Source organism: Mixophyes fleayi, chromosome 5, assembly GCF_038048845.1.
Source record: "Mixophyes fleayi isolate aMixFle1 chromosome 5, aMixFle1.hap1, whole genome shotgun sequence".
Classification (NCBI taxonomy): domain Eukaryota; kingdom Metazoa; phylum Chordata; class Amphibia; order Anura; family Limnodynastidae; genus Mixophyes; species Mixophyes fleayi.
The window spans coordinates 277,805,404-277,823,430 of NC_134406.1; positions in this window are offsets into that span (position 1 = coordinate 277,805,404).

Below are 18,027 nucleotides of genomic sequence, written 5' to 3' on the forward strand. Positions count from 1 at the left end.
CAGAAACTCCATCACACCCTAACCGAAGCCCCCAATTGTTAAAAAGAAAGGAGAGACCACAATCTCCAGAGGAAGACGGGGAGGAATTCAGGCCAGGAACAAAATTAAAAATCAGAAAATGAATATCCCCATTAGCACTAAGACCCCAGACCGCACCATACCGCCAAAGAATAATGAGATATTTAACTTGAGTTATACCAACCTCACCGCCCCTCAGATAAATGTACTTGCGAAAGGACTTAAACTTGCCCCGGATAAAGGGCTTAATAAATTTGAAACGTTCATTAACCTCCACAAGTTCATTAGAAAAATAACCCTAAAAAAGCTTTTTGTAATCCAACAATGTCATAGCCCAATGAGAACAATGAGACTAGCACACCCACTGCTTACACACATACAAATAACAGAAAGGAATCCTCTCTTTACCCCAGTGACCAAAAAGGACCTTTCATCTAGACTTTTCAAAAGTTAGTGAAAGAGGAACTAGAAAAACTGCTGAGTGGACAGCCCTACGAAGATCCAATATCACTGGATCTGAATCCGCAGCTATAAAAGAATTAATTAAGAATAAGGCTATCACCATCAAGCCTGCGGACAAAGGAGGTGGCATTGTGGTCCAAAATAAGACCAAATATCTCCAAGAACTTGACGATCTACTGGCTGATAGAACCACCTATGAACCTCTGACAAGTGATCTGTCACGGGCACTAGGAGTCTTTACCCAGGGATCACCAGGTGATAAGCTTACCAGAGCAGTATAGGTGGTAATATGGTACTCTGGTAGCGGGGTGATCACGGAACAGGAGACAGCAGATGATAGAGATGCTCGGGAAAATCTATGACTAGCAGCACTGGTAATATATATGTAGTAATACACGAGGAACTGAATGGACAAAGGACACGTGAGGGTAGTCAGTGGTCTGCGGTAGCAAGTTGTACCACTGCTATAGTGAGGAGGAATGTCCAACAGAAACGAGGAGGTGATGAGAGTCAGCGGTCTGCGTTTAGCAAGTTGTACCGCTGTCTGGGTGAAGGAATGGGATCCAGGTAAAGGTATCCGGGGAGTCAGTGGTCTGCGTTAGCAAGTTGTACCACTGCTATGTGAGAGGACACTGGAACAGATGACACTGGAAACAGGAATCAGTGGTCTGCCTCTAGCAAGTTGTACCACTGAATATATATGTGAGGAGGAGCACGGGGAGAGACTGCAATACAGAGGATACACGGGCACCTTGAACTTGATCCACAATGACATGCACAATATAGTAATGACTGAACAGCACTGCAATAATACAAAGTCATAGAAACTATCCGGGCAAAAGATAACACAGTCAATGATGGCAAAAGTCTCAGCGGATAGTAAGCTCCAGAGGAGAACAACTCAGTCCAGCAAGATATGCAATACACCAGCACAGTCAATGAGAAGTATGCATACCGGGGTTCAGGAGCAGGCTGTCAGACAGGAGTGCAGAGATACCTGAACGGCTGGAGGCCGGCAGGATGCGAAGTCCCTGGAGGGTGAAGCGGTAATCAAGTAGGTGCAGCGCACAGGTAGGTAGACCAGCGGAGATAGAAACAAATACTCAGGAAGCAGTAGTATGTAGAACTGGACTCCTGGAGGACCCTGAAGAGTAGCGATGGTCTAGACGAGATGAAAGCAGTGAGGCGCAGATCCGATGCAGACTGGCGAGTAGACACCAGCAGGAACACTGAGAAGTACGGAGAGCGGATCAGCTGCTGCAGACACGAGTAGAACTGAGGAGTAGCAGCCAGCAGGACTCTGCAGGTACACGGAGGTAGCGGATAGCAACCAGCAGGTGCAGCCACGATGAAACACGGGAGAGTAGAGCTGAGCTGGAACTGTTGAGCACGGAGAGCAGCGGATAGGAATCAGTTGTAGCAGTCTCGAGGAAACACGGGAGAGTTGAGATGAGCTGAAGACTGTAGCGCACGGAGGCAGCGGATAGGAATCAGCCAAACAGTCACGATGAAACACAGGAGAGTAGAAGTGGTCTGAGGGCTGTAGTGCACGGAGGCAGCGGATAGGAATCAGCAACAGTCACGATGAAACACAGGTGAGTAGAAGTGGTCTGAAGACTGTAATGCACGGAGGCAGCGGATAGGAATCAGCTAACAGTCACGATGAAACACAGGTGAGTTGAAGTGGTCTGAAGACTGTAGTGCACGGAGGCAGCGGATAGGAATCAGCTAACAGTCACGATGAAACACAGGAGAGTTGAAGTGGTCTGGAAACCACAGGAGTAGAAGTGGTCTGGAAACCACAGGAGTAGAAGTGGTCTGGAAACCACAGGAATCAGCAGCGCTGAATACACGAGGAAACACAGGAACACCTTCAGAGGCTCATGGGGAATGAGACTCCAAGATCAGGCAACGAGGAATGGACAGCAGGTGCTTTAAAGAGGGAGTGTTGCCTGATCAGCCAATTAAGTTAAAGGAACAGGCACTGAAGGTTTTGAAAGGGCTGCGCATGCGCAGACCCTCAGGATGGTGGACGGCCACGGTTCCTAAACACACGGGAAGAAGCACTCACAGTCTGGTGAGTGACAGTAATCCTCTTTTAAAGGTGGGCACAGAACGCCTGGAACCGGGCTTGTCCGGATTTTTGGAATAAAACTTCTTAAGAGCTGGGGCGTTGAGATCTTCAGCTTTGATCCATGAACGCTCCTCAGGACCAAAGCCCTTCCAATGAACGAGGAAACGGAGAACTCCTCGCGAAATTTTTGCGTCCAATACATGAGTAATCTCGAAATCTTCCTCCTGATGAACTTGAACTGGCTGAGGTGCTGAAGGAGGAGCCGAGAAACGGTTGATGATGAGAGGTTTGAGCAAGGACACATGGAAGGCATTGAAAATACGAAGGTTCTTAGGAAGTAGAAGTTTGAAACAAACTGGATTTATCACTTGAATGATCCTATATGGACCAATAAAACGGGGAGCGAATTTCATAGATGGGACCTTCAAACGAATATTTTTGGTAGATAACCAGACACGATCTCCAATTTTCAGTGGTGGAATAGCCCGCCTCTTCTTATCTGCGAAAGACTTATATTTGGCAGATGTCTTCTTTAAACAGGTTTTGACCTGAGACCAAATATTTTTGAAGGTCTGACAAACAGTCTCTACAGCAGGAACTTGGGTGGGAGGGAGGGCAGGAAATTCCGGAAAAGATGGATGGTGACCGTAAACCACAAAGAATGGAGTTTTGGACGATGACTCATGGTACATGTTGTTATGAGCAAATTCAGCCCAAGGAAGCAATTCTACCCAGTTGTCTTGATTGGCTGATGAGAACATCCTTATAAAGGTCTCGAGATCTTGATTGACCCGTTCAGTTTGTCCGTTTGATTGCGGATGGTAAGAAGATGAGAGTGCTAATCGTATGCCCAAGGTTTTACAAAGGGCCCGCCAGAATCTGGAAACGAATTGTACTCCTCTATCTGACACAATCTCAGACGGACATCCATGAATACGAAAGATTTCCTTAACGAAATGTTCAGCCAGAGTAGACGAGGAAGGCAAACCAGACAAAGGGACAAAATGAGCCATCTTCGAAAATCTGTCTACCACTACCCAAATAGTATTACAATTTTTACTAGATGGCAGATCAGTAACAAAGTCCATACTAATATGGGTCCAGGGCTTGGACGGAATGGGTAGTGGTTGCAGCAACCCCGCTGGAGTTCTGCGGGAGGATTTAAACTGAGAACACAATTCACAAGAAGCAACAAACTCTTTGACGTCTCTCCTCATCGAGGGCCACCAGTAACTTCGAGAGAGAATCTCAAAGGTCTTGCGTTCACCAGCATGTCCAGAAAAACGAGAAGAATGGAACCACGAAAGGATTTTCCTCCTAAGAGTAGGAGGCACGAGGGTATTCCCAAATGGTAGCACTTTAGTGGAAGAAGCAGCCAGCGAAATACATTTGGGGTCTAGTATAGAATAGTTGGGAACCTCTTCAACGTCAGAGGACGTCACAAAAGCTCGAGATAGAGCGTCAGCTTTCTTGTTCTTGGCAGCTGGTTTGAAGGTTATGATTAATTCGAAACGGGAAAAGAAAAGAGACCATCTTGCTTGACGAGGATTCAAGCATTGGGCAGACTGTAGGTATGACAAGTTCTTACGATCCGTGAAAATCGTCACAGGGTGACGAGCTCCTTCCAATAAGTATCTCCACTCCTCTAATGCAACTTTGATAGCCAGCAACTCCTTGTCCCCGATAGTGTAATTTTTCTCCGCAGGCAGGAGACCCCGAGAGTAAAAGGCACAAGGATGGAATTTTTGTTGCTCCGAGCGTTGGGAGAGAATGGCTCCTAAGCCCACATTAGAGGCATCTACTTCTAGGAAGAAGGGAAGTGTCACATCAGGCTGTCGAAGAATGGGAGCAGAGGAGAAGGACTCTTTAAGAAATTGAAAGGCTTGGAGGGCCTCGGATGACCATTGCTTAGTATTGGCCCCTTTACGAGTCAGGGCCACAATAGGAGATGCAATGGACGAGAAGTCTTGAATGAAGCGTCTATAGTAATTGGCAAAACCTAAAAAACGCTGGATAGCACGAAGAGTAGTTGGCTGGGGCCAATGTAATACAGCATTCACCTTTTCTGGATCCATTTTTAGGCCAACTCCGGAAACAATATACCCCAAAAATGGAATCTGGGGCAACTCAAATGAACATTTTTCTAGTTTGCAGAATAATGAATTTTTCCGGAGTCTGGAAAGGACCTCTGACACATGTTGGTGATGAGAAGGCAGGTCCTGTGAAAAGATCAATATGTCGTCCAGGTAGACAACGACACATACATATAACAAGTCCCGAAAGATCTCATTAACGAAGCCCTGGAAAACAGCGGGGGCATTACACAACCCGAAAGGCATTACTAGATATTCATAATGCCCATCTCTGGTGTTGAACGCTGTCTTCCATTCGTCACCGGGCCGGATTCTAATTAAATTATAGGCACCACGAAGATCCAACTTGGTAAAGATCCGAGCTCCCTTGATGCGATCAAATAACTCGGTGATCAACGGAATGGGATACCGATTTTTAATAGTAATGGCATTGAGTCCACGAAAATCTATGCAGGGGCGTAGTGATCCATCCTTCTTTTTTACGAAGAAGAACCCGGCTCCAGCGGGAGAGGTGGAAGGTCGAATAAACCCTCGCTGGAGATTCTCCTGGATGTAATCAGATGTAGCTTGAGTTTCAGGTAACGAAAGTGGATAGACCCGACCCCTAGGAGGAGTCTTGCCAGGTAGAAGATCGATCGGACAATCCCATGAACGATGAGGAGGAAGACGTTCAGACTGAGCTTTATCAAAAACATCGGCAAATGAAGCATACTGAGGAGGGAGTCCCGGTGAGGAAGATGAGATGGAAGATTGCTGTATTTTAAGAGGAATGACTTGAGAAAGACAACGATGATGACATTCAGCTCCCCAAGACGTAACTTGAGGAGTGCGCCAGTCAATCTGGGGAGAATGACATTGAAGCCATGGAAGGCCTAAGACAATCGGACTTGTCGTAACAGGAAGAATTAAAAACGAAATCTCTTCATGGTGTAGCACACCAATCTGAAGCATTACTGGAGACGTACTCTGGGTGATGAGACCATTGATGAGACGTGATCCATCTATAGCAGTCACAGTAATCGTTGTTTTCAAAGTAATCACTGGTAGGGACCGTTGATTCACTAGGGAATTAGAAATGAAATTTCCTGCTGCTCCAGAATCAATCAGTGCTTGAGACTCAAAGGATTTGGTAGCAAAGGAAATCGTAACATCAAAAGCGCAGACTTTTAATTTCGTAGAAGATGGAGAGGACTCCAGGGACCCTAACTTCACCTCTCCAGAACTAGTTAGGGCCTGGCATTTCCCGATTTCTTGGGGCAAGAACTGAGCATATGTGTGGAATCAGCACAATAGATACAAAGTCTATTCTTTACTCTTCGGTTCCTCTCCTCTGAAGTTAATTTGGAACGTCCTATCTCCATGGGAATCACAGAAGGGGAAGCTGGACGAAATTGAGGGGTTGAGCGAAGAGGTGCTTTAACTGAAGTTGTTTTCTCAGATTCTCTTTCACGAAACCTCATGTCTACACGATGGCAAAGAGAGATCAAATCTTCTAATGACGTAGGAAGCTCTTGGGTAGTCAGTGCATCTTTAATTTTATCGGAGAGCCCCTGCCAGAAGGCGGCAATTAATGCTTCAGTGTTCCACTGAAGTTCAGAGGCTAATATCCTAAATTGAATGATGTACTGGCCTACTGTATGAGAACCCTGACGTAAACGAAGAATGCTGGAAGCAGCGGAGGTCACACGACCTGGTTCATCGAACACACTTCGGAACATAGAAATGAATTTGGCACTATCTTGTAATACAGGATCGTTTCTCTCCCACAGAGGGGAAGCCCAAGCCAGAGCTTGTCCAGAAAACAATGAGATAAGATAGGCCACTCTGGAACGATGGGTAGAAAAATTTTGAGGTTGGAGCTCAAAATGAACTGAGCATTGGTTGAGAAAACCCCTACAAGTTTTGGGGTCTCCATCGTACTTTGACGGAGTAGGCAGGTGAAGCGTGGAAGCCGTAGACACCTGGGATGGCACTGGGGAAACGGAGGAAAGCACAGGAGCTTCAACATTAGCTGTAACGGTCTGTCCAGATGTTCCTTGGGAGGCTAACGACTGGTAGCATTGAAGTAACAGCTGTTGGCGAGCCTCCTGTTGCTCCACACGGGTGACCAGATGCTGCAGCATCTCTTTAGCTGTAGGTTCCGAATCTGGGTCTGTCATGGCCTGATCTTACTGTCACGGGCACTAGGAGTCTTTACCCAGGGATCACCAGGTGATAAGCTTACCAGAGCAGTATAGGTGGTAATATGGTACTCTGGTAGCGGGGTGATCACGGAACAGGAGACAGCAGATGATAGAGATGCTCGGGAAAGTCTATGACTAGCAGCACTGGTAATATATATGTAGTAATACACGAGGAACTGAATGGACAAAGGACACGTGAGGGTAGTCAGTGGTCTGCGGTAGCAAGTTGTACCACTGCTATAGTGAGGAGGAATGTCCAACAGAAACGAGGAGGTGATGAGAGTCAGCGTTCTGCGTTTAGCAAGTTGTACCGCTGTCTGGGTGAAGGAATGGGATCCAGGTAAAGGTATCCGGGGAGTCAGTGGTCTGCGTTAGCAAGTTGTACCACTGCTATGTGAGAGAACACTGGAACAGATGACACTGGAAACAGGAATCAGTGGTCTGCCTCTAGCAAGTTGTACCACTGAATATATATGTGAGGAGGAGCACGGGGAGAGACTGCAATACAGAGGATACACGGGCACCCTGAACTTGATCCACAATGACATGCACAATATAGTAATGACTGAACAGCACTGCAATAATACAAAGTCATAGAAACTATCCGGGCAAAAGATAACACAGTCAATGATGGCAAAAGTCTCAGCGGATAGTAAGCTCCAGAGGAGAACAACTCAGTCCAGCAAGATATGCAATACACCAGCACAGTCAATGAGAAGTATGCATACCGTGGTTCAGGAGCAGGCTGTCAGACAGGAGTGCAGAGATACCTGAACGGCTGGAGGCCGGCAGGATGCGAAGTCCCTGGAGGGTGAAGCGGTAATCAAGTAGGTGCAGCGCACAGGTAGGTAGACCAGCGGAGATAGAAACAAATACTCAGGAAGCAGTAGTATGTAGAACTGGACTCCTGGAGGACCCTGAAGAGTAGCGATGGTCTAGACGAGATGAAAGCAGTGAGGTGCAGATCCGATGCAGACTGGCGAGTAGACACCAGCAGGAACACTGAGAAGCACGGAGAGCGGATCAGCTGCTGCAGACACGAGTAGAACTGAGGAGTAGCAGCCAGCAGGACTCTGCAGGTACACGGAGGTAGCGGATAGCAACCAGCAGGTGCAGCCACGATGAAACACGGGAGAGTAGAGCTGAGCTGGAACTGTTGAGCACGGAGAGCAGCGGATAGGAATCAGTTGTAGCAGTCTCGAGGAAACACGGGAGAGTTGAGATGAGCTGAAGACTGTAGCGCACGGAGGCAGCGGATAGGAATCAGCCAAACAGACACGAGGAAACACAGGAGAGTAGAAGTGGTCTGAGGGCTGTAGTGCACGGAGGCAGCGGATAGGAATCAGCAACAGTCACGATGAAACAGGTGAGTAGAAGTGGTCTGAAGACTGTAATGCACGGAGGCAGCGGATAGGAATCAGCTAACAGTCACGATGAAACACAGGTGAGTTGAAGTGGTCTGAAGACTGTAGTGCACGGAGGCAGCGGATAGGAATCAGCTAACAGTCACGATGAAACACAGGTGAGTTGAAGTGGTCTGAAGACTGTAGTGCACGGAGGCAGCGGATAGGAATCAGCTAACAGTCACGATGAAACACAGGAGAGTTGAAGTGGTCTGGAAACCACAGGAGTAGAAGTGGTCTGGAAACCACAGGAGTAGAAGTGGTCTGGAAACCACAGGAATCAGCAGCGCTGAATACACGAGGAAACACAGGAACACCTTCAGAGGCTCATGGGGAATGAGACTCCAAGATCAGGCAACGAGGAATGGACAGCAGGTGCTTTAAAGAGGGAGTGTTGCCTGATCAGCCAATTAAGTTAAAGGAACAGGTACTGAAGATTTTGAAAGGGCTGCGCATGCGCAGACCCTCAGGATGGTGGACGGCCACGGTTCCTAAACACACGGGAAGAAGCACTCACAGTCTGGTGAGTGACATGATCCCACAGAGATTTACAATATCTAGACAACCTCTCAAAAAGGGCCCTAGCAAAAGGTATACATAACAAGAATGAGTTTCAATATCTTTACACCAAGCATCCTAGAGTCCCCGTCATATACTCTCTGCCCAAAATTCATAAGAACCTAGAGAACCCCCTGGGAGACCCAAGGTCTCAGCGATTGACACTCTCATGTCGAATTTGTCCTGTTACATTGACGCTTTTTTACAACCACTTGTCATTAAACAAAAGAGTTACGTCAAAGATACCAGCCATGAATTAAACATTCTAGCTAACACCAAATGGGAACAGGACTATATCCTTATGACATATGACGTAACATCGTTATACACGGTGATAGATCACACCACTGGTTGCATATTTATTAAAGATACCTTAAGTATAGGGAAAGACCTTCCCTCCGAGCAGATTGACTTTATTGGGGATAGCATCCTCTTTATATTGCAGCACAATTTCTTTTGGTTCAACGGTGGATACCACAAACAGGTTAGCGGGACTATATAAATATAAGTTTGCGCCAAGTTACACAAATCTGTTTGGGGCCCACTGGGAGGAATCCCATATATGGCAAAACAATCCCTTTTGGAAAAGATTCTGGGCTGGTATAGATACACTGACAACGTCCTCTGTTTGAGAACTGGAACCGTGGAACTCTTTTATTGAATACATGAATTCCAACTATATTAATTTACAATTCACCTCTATGAGTAGCAAAGAGAGGGTAGAATATCTGGACTTGGACATTTGTATTACCAATAACCAGATAGAGACCAGAACCTTAATGAAGTCTGTGGACTGTAAATCATATATCACAGCAGATAGTAACCACCATAAACACTGGCTCTCAAACATTGCTAAGGGCCAGTTTACAAGAATCCGGAGCAACTGCACCAATTTAGAGCAAGTCCAGTCAGTCTGAAATCCTGAAAGACAGGTTTTTAGAGACAATATGACTGAGCCCTAGTTGAACAAGCATATGCAGAGGTCAAAGACACTCCAAGGGATTGTCTCCTAGCCCCCAAACAACATGAGGCGGCTGAATATAATATGGGAGAATATGCTTTTATGATTAAATACAGCTCCAACTCTAAGACCATAGAGAGAGCTTTCAAACACTGGAACATCCTTTTGATGTATGAAAAATTGAAACAAATCCTTTCACCCAGACCCAACTTTATATATAGGAAGGTGACAAACCTTAGATATACACTAGTTAAAAGCTCCATACCCTTAGAGAAGGACAAACCAGGTACAGCTTGACTAATGGAAGACAAAAAGGGCTTCTTCAATCAGTGCACCACCAAAGCTATAGAAAGATTCACATCTAATTATACAGGAAACACTTATACCATCCAGGATAAAATTACATGCGACACAAATGAGGTCATATACCTCCTTGAGCGCCCTTGTGGAAAGCAATACGTGGGACGAACCATCCGAAAGCTCCACGTTAGATTGGCAGAACACATTAGAAATATTAAGAAAGGACTTTATGCCCACAGTGTATCTGAACACTATTCCTTTCATCACAAGTGTGACCCCACTTCCCTGAAATTTATGGGGATAAGTAAGATGAAAAATCCTGGAAAGGAGGGGACTATATTAAGCTTATTTCTAAGAAGGAGACTAGATGGATTTATACCTTGAAAACCATGTTGCCTAGTGGTCTTAATATCAGGTGCGGATCTAGAAAATAATTTTACGGGGGGTGATTTAGTTCCCGCCCCCTATTTGACAGCTAAGGCTGCCGGCGGCTGCACACTATGTGCAGGTCCGTTCAGCAGAGACAGGCAGGGAGAGTGTGCTGCCCGACTGCTCTGATTGTGTTTAGCAAGCCCCTACTACGGGGGGCAATTGCCCCGATCGCCACTGCTTAATATAGACTTTGATCTGGGGACTTTTCTTAAAACACCCTCATTTTTTGAGACTATTGGAGAGGCAGAGGTATAGACTTACATGATAGCTTTAGGTCTCTCTCCTTCTTCCCTACAGATATATCCAAATGTGTTTTTTCTTTTAAGAAGTATATTTAGACTCCATCATATATACCACACTCTATTATAGGAATACAAGATCCATTTCCTATTCCTTCAGCACTTCCTCCTCGATGTTACACATCTGTTCTCTCCCCCTATGCACAATTATACCCTAGTTCTCCACCTCCTTCTTTTCCCTTTCTCTATCTTTTTTTCAGGGTCTACTGTTTTGGTGTCTGCTATTAATTCATAATGGCAAGCTTCTGGCTCCGAGCAAGCTAACATATCACTACATATGAGCTTCTGATTAAGTTCATTATTTATATATGTTTATATATCATCATCATCATCAACATTTATTTATATAGCGCCAGCAAATTCCGTAGCGCTTTACAATTGGGAATAAACATTGATAAAACAATACTGGGTAATACATACAGACAGAGAGGTAAGAGAACCCTGCTTACAAGCTTACAATCTATAGGACAATGGGAGTTAGAAACACAAGGGCATGTGCTACATCATATTGCACAATGGACCAGCTAGAACGCAAAGGTAAAAGTATTGAGTGGGCTGTGTGTGTTGCAGTGTAGGTCAGAGGGTTGTTGTCTTGCGTTAGCAGTGTAGAGGATGGTAATAGGGTAATCTAGGGAAATTAAGATGGTGGCTGAGGAATATCATAACCTTGTCTGAAGAGGTGGGTTTTCAGTGAACGCTTGAAGGTTTGAAGACTAGAGGAAAGTCTTACTGTGCAAGGGAGGGAATTCATATAATATACAGTATATGTATATTATGTATATACAATTTGACCATTTTATAAGGAAGGATCTATACTTGACTGGCCTTATTTATCAATTACACACTACTACGATGTCTACGCCCCCTGTCCATCCACCAATTGAAGCTGCCTTAGACTGGCACCAAGTTTAAATAGACAAAGTCCAGACCTGAGCACCACTTTTTATTTCCTTGAGGAAGCCGATTACACACCAGGCGAAACACGTTGGAAATCTATCATCTCCAATACACCTATGCATTCCAGTGAATTCTTAAAGATCACTGACGCCAACTCTGCTTTCACTTCTATGACACATCTAATGAAAGTCGTGTCGTCCATCCAGCAGCAGCTCGCATGCGCATGTGCAACTCAACTGTACCATCAGTGAACACTTCAGTGTACCTCACGAGCATCCATCTGCAGTGCCCCTGGCACCATGGGAAGGTAATGGACCGCATGTAGGAGACTACCGAAAGCAACACCCGTAGCAGTGTTTTCACGTAAGTCACAGGCCCGTAGTTTTCCGTATATGTAGTTTGCAACATTTATTGGAGCAAGATTATGTATCTTCTACAGCTATTATTGACTCCACTTACTAATGTGCAATACTAACTGGAACAAGACTGTGCACATCGATCATTTCTATTGTCAAGTAGACAAGCCGCATAGCACCCATAGTTGGAATACCACCACTATTACTGTCCCTGTCCCCTTTTTTGTGCTGCATCATTCGTGGCTGTCTACTGCATATATTTATTCATATAAGTCTACTTCACTCTATTTTATTGTGGATTACTTTTGTTCTGGCCAGAACTTTTCAATATTTATATTTGTATTGTGAATAAACATTGGTATATTTTACTTATTTTTCTGTGACACCTCCTTGCACACTCTACTCACTGCACCTAGGGAGATATTCTTTTTCCTTATGCCGACAGTATGGATTGCCCAAAGATCAGTGGGCGCAGTATTTAACCCCAGGTTTGCGAGGAAAAGCATTAGAGGCTTTTGCAGATCTTCCACCTGATATGGGCCGAGATTATGAGGCTATCAAAAGTGCCCTGTTGCAGCTTTTCAATATCATGCCGGAGGCGCATGGACAAAAGTTCCGGGATTTAAAACGCAGTTCCTCTGACACGTATTCAGGACTTGTGGCCCAACTGTCTGCTTCTTTCAGACAGTGGATTGGAAAGAAGCAGACAGTTTGGCCACAACTCGCCAACTCAAACTCAATCTTTCAAAAACTATATAGTCCTACCCAAAAACAGAAGCTTCCTGCCTGAAATTTATATTTCTGTTGATAACATGACACTAAATCGCACCCCGCAAGCTCGTTGCCTAGGTGTAATCCTTGACTCACAACTGTCGTTTATTCCCCACATTAACTCTATATCTAAATCATGTTACATACATCTAAAGAACATTTCCAGAATACGCACATATCTGACACAAGACACCGCAAAAACCTTAATTCATGCACTCATCATCTCCCGCATCGACTATTGCAATTCCCTACTTACTGGTCTTCCCAAAGTCAGACTTGGACCCCTACAATCTATTTTGCACGCAGCGGCTAGATTAATTTTCTTTGCAAACCGTTCTTCCTCTGCTGAGCCTGTATTTCAACGAATCCAATATAAAATTCTTCTACTAACATACAAGGCCGTCAACAAAATTGCACCAACATACATCTCCTCACCTGTCTCAAAATATCTCCCAAATCGACACCTCCGTTCTGCACAAGATCTGCGTCTCTCTTCCACTCTCATCACATCCTCCCATTCTCGGTTACAGGACTTTTTCCGGGCTGCACCCACTTTGTGGAATTCCCTCCCTCGCACAGTAAGACTTTCCTCTAGTCTTCAAACCTTCAAGCATTCTCTGAAAACCCACCTGTTCAAACAAGCTTATGATGTTCCTCAACCACCATCTTAATCTCCCTAGATTACCCTATTACCATCCTCTACACAGCTAACACAAGACAACAACCCTCTGACCAACATTGCCACATCCACAGCCCACTCAATTCTTTTACCTTTGCATTCTAGCTGGTCCATTGTGCAATATGATGTAGCACATGCCCTTGTGTTTCAAACTCCCATTGTCCTATAGATTGTAAGCTTGCGAGCAGGGCCCTCTTACCTCTCTGTCTGTATTTATTTCCCAGTATTGTCCTATTAATGTTTGTTCCTCTTACAATAGAGTTGGTTCTTGCGTAGTCTTGAGAGGACCTGTCACATGTATGCAGTGAGAATGAATTTTATGAGAAAAGATTAAAATATCGTCCAGGTAGACTACAACACAGTCATAGAGGAGGTATCTAAATATTTAATTTACGAAGCTCTGAAACACTGCAGGAGCATTGCACAGACCGAAGGGCATCACCAGATATTCATAGTGGCTATCACGGGTGTTAAAGGCCATTTTCCATTCATCTCCAGATCTGATTCTATTAAGGTTGTAGGCTCCCCGGAAGTGTAATTTAGAAAAGACTTTGGCTCCCTTGATGTGGTCAAAGAGTTCAGCGATGAGCAGAATGGGGTATCGGTTTTTGATAGTTATCACACTAAGACTGCAATAATCAATACATGGCCACAAGGACCCGTCTTTCTTTTTAACAACCTGCCTTTCAGGATTTCAGACTGACTCAAACTGCTCTAAATTGGTGCAGATTCTCCGGATTCTTGTAAACTGGCTCTTAGCAATGTTTGAGAACCAGTGTTTATGGTGGTTACTGTCTGCCGGGATATATGAAATAAAATCTCCAACCTGTCCCCAACCCTGTAACACAAACTCCGCAAGTTGACCTAACTGCAGATGAGAACATAGACATTTTTTTAAGACTGGCATAGGGGGAATCACACCCACCAGAAACTCCATCACACCCTAACCGAAGCCCCCAATTGTTAAAAAGAAAGGAGAGACCACAATCTCCAGAGGAAGACGGGGAGGAATTCAGGCCAGAAACAAAATTAAAAATCAGAAAATGAATATCCCCATTAGCACTAAGACCCCAGACCGCACCATACCGCCAAAGAATAATGGGATATTTAACTTGAGTTATACCAACCTCACCGCCCCTCAGATAAATGTACTTGAGAAAGGACTTAAACTTGCCCCGGATAAAGGGCTTAATAAATTTGAAACGTTCATTGACCTCCACAAGTTCATTAGAAAACAAACATAAAAAAGCTTTTTAGAAACCGACAAACAGTGTCATAGCCCAATGAAAACAATGAGACTAGCACATTCACTGCTTACACACATACGAATCTCAAAAAGAAATACTCTTTTTACCCCAGTGACCAAAAAGGACCTTTCATCGAGACTTTTCAGAAGTTACTGGAAGAGGAACTAGAAAAACTGCTGAGTGGACAGCCCTACGAAGATCCAATATCACTGGATCTGAATCCGCAGCTACAAAAGAATTAATTAAGAATAAGGCTATCACCATCAAGCCTGCGGACAAATGAGGTGGCATTGTGGTCCAAAATAAGAACAAATATCTCTAAGAACTTGAGGTTCAACTGGCTGATAGAACCACCTATGAACCTCTGACAAGTGATCCCACAGATATTTACAGTCAAGATCTAGACAACCTCTCAAAAAGGGCCCTAGCAAAAGATTTACTTAACAAGAATGAGTTTCAATATCTTTACACCAAGCATCCTAGAGTCCCCGTCATCTACTGTCTGCCCAAAATTCATAAGAACCTAGAGAACCCCCTGGGAGACCCAAGGTCTCAGAAATTGACACTCTCATGTCGAATTTGTCCTGTTACATTGACGCTTTTTTACAACCACTTGTCATTAAACAAAAGAGTTACATCAAAGATACCAGCCATGAATTAAACATTCTAGCCAACACCAAATGGGAACAGGACTATATCCTTATGACATGTGACGTAACATCATTTTACACAGTGATAGATCACACCACTGGTTGCATATTTATTAAAGATACCTTAAGTATAGGGACAGACCTTCCCTCCGAGCAGATTGACTTTATTGGGGATAGCATCCTCTTTATATTGCAGCACAATTTCTTTTGGTTCAACGGTGGATACCATAAACAGGTTGACGGGACTGCTATAGGTGCAAAGTTTGCGCCAAATTATGCAAACCTGTTTGGGGCCCACTGGGAGGAATCCCATATATGGCATAACAATCCCTTTTTGGAAAAGATTCTGGGCTGGTATAGATACACTGACAACGTCCTCTGTTTGTGAAAAGGAACCGTGGAACTCTTTTATTCAATACATGAATTCCAACTATATTAATTTACAATTCACCTCTATGAGTAGCAAAGAGAGGGTAGAATATCTGGACTTGGACATTTGTATTACCAATAACCAGATAGAGAGCAGAACCTTCCGACGCCTGTGGACTGTAAATCATATATCACAGCAGATAGTAACCACCATAAACACTGGCTCTCAAACATTGCTAAGGGCCAGTTTACAAGAATCCAGAGAATCTGCACCAATTTAGAGCAGGTCCAGTCAGTCTGAAATCCTGAAAGACAGGTTGTTAAAGACAATATGACACCTAATTAAACAAGCATATGCAGAGGTCAAGGACACTCCAAGGGATTGTCTCCTAGCCCCCATGAGGGGGCTGAATCTAATATGGGGGAATATGCTTTTATGACTAAATACAGCTCCAACTCTAAGACTATAGAGAGAGCTTTCAAGAAGCACTGGAACATCGAACCTAACATCGAAGCTAATCAAACCTTTATTTACTTGTTAATGAATATATTTGTAAAATACACAGAATAAACCACACATTGTACATCCAACAGATTTATTGCGGAATTATGCTTCTAAAAATAAATTAAAAAAAATAAAACGTTCCAACATATTTTTATTATTACTATAAAAATGTATTTTTAATGCTGAAAGTGCCTGGTGCTTTGTGGCAGAAGCTTCTGAAATAAACTGAAACATCTCGAAGTTTTTTTCTAGGTTTTTGATTATTTTTTTTTATCATTGATGTTTGTCCTCAATTCTTTACAATATTTATTAAGCTTTCCCATCTTCTCTACCACACCCTGCAGAGGACTACTAACATTCTTATCTCCCTCATAACTTTCATCTGATATGACGATGGTATCTACGAGAAAAGGAAAAATAAAACTTTAGCATTTAACATCTATATCTGTAATAAAGTTTAGTTCTTTTCCAACACCAAGTAACGTCCCAATGTGCTCACCTTCTACACTGCTCGTAATAACTTTATGTTGTGGTCCCTCTTGTTGCATCTCTGCAAAGGTGCCCTTTACCTCCGTATGTTCTGTAAAACAGGCGCCATTTCGGTTATTATAAAGGTATATGTTTCTCCCCAAAGCATTTTACAGTTTCCACGTGTGACTTCAAATACCTTCTTTTAATACATCTTTTTTTCTCCTACTGTGGTATAAATTTTTTCAGCTTTAATATTTTCTGGACCTACACAGCACATGTCATTGTGCATTCTTCTTTCTGGAAATAATACAACATTTTTAATATACTATATACTATTGTCAGTCGTTTATCTACAGATTCACTTACAAGTCCTTCAAACAGTAAAACTCACTTTTTTTAATGTTTCTGCGTACTCGCATCAGTCCCCGTTCTTTATTTTTGGGATCTAGCTGAGAGAAGGGACATAGCTGATGATGGACTGCTTGTGGTAATTTTTAAGCATAAGTTTGTGATTTTTCCAACAGCTTGCCATGAACTCACTTCAAATGCCGTAACATGGATGAGGTTCCTTAATTAACTGTCTTATTCCTGCTGCATTAATAGCGGACAATGGACGCAGACCTAATACTACCATAGTCAACAAGGCTGGAGTACCACAAGGCTCAGTCCTAGGTCCTCTGCTGTTCTCTATCTATACCGCTTCTCTTGGAAATCTAATAAGTTCCTTTGGCTTTCAGTATCATCTCTATGCGAATGATACCCAAATCTATCTATCCTCTCCTGATCTCTCACCATTTGTGTTGTCTCGTATAACTGACTGTCTTTCTGCCATTTCATCTTGGATGTCTTCTCGCCAACTCAAACTTAATCTTTCTAAAACAGAGTTAATAATATTCCCACCCACCAACAAGAGCATACCTGACATTTATATCTCTGTTGATAACATGACCATAAATTCCACCCCACAAGCTCGCTGCCTAGGTGTAATCCTTAATTCACACATATCCTTTGTTCCTCACATTGACTCTATATCTTAATCATGCTACATGCATCTGAAGAACATTTCCAGAATCCGCACATATCTCATGCAAGACACTACTAAAACCTTAATTCATGCACTTATCATCTCCCGCATTGACTATTGCAATTCCCTCCTTACTGGTCTTCCCAAAAACAGACTCAAACCCCTACAATCTTTTTTGCATGCTGCGGCAAGACTGATTTTCCTTGCAAATTGCTATTCCTTTGTTGAATCATTCTGTATGTCTCTACACTGGTTGCCTGTCTTTTACCGAATCC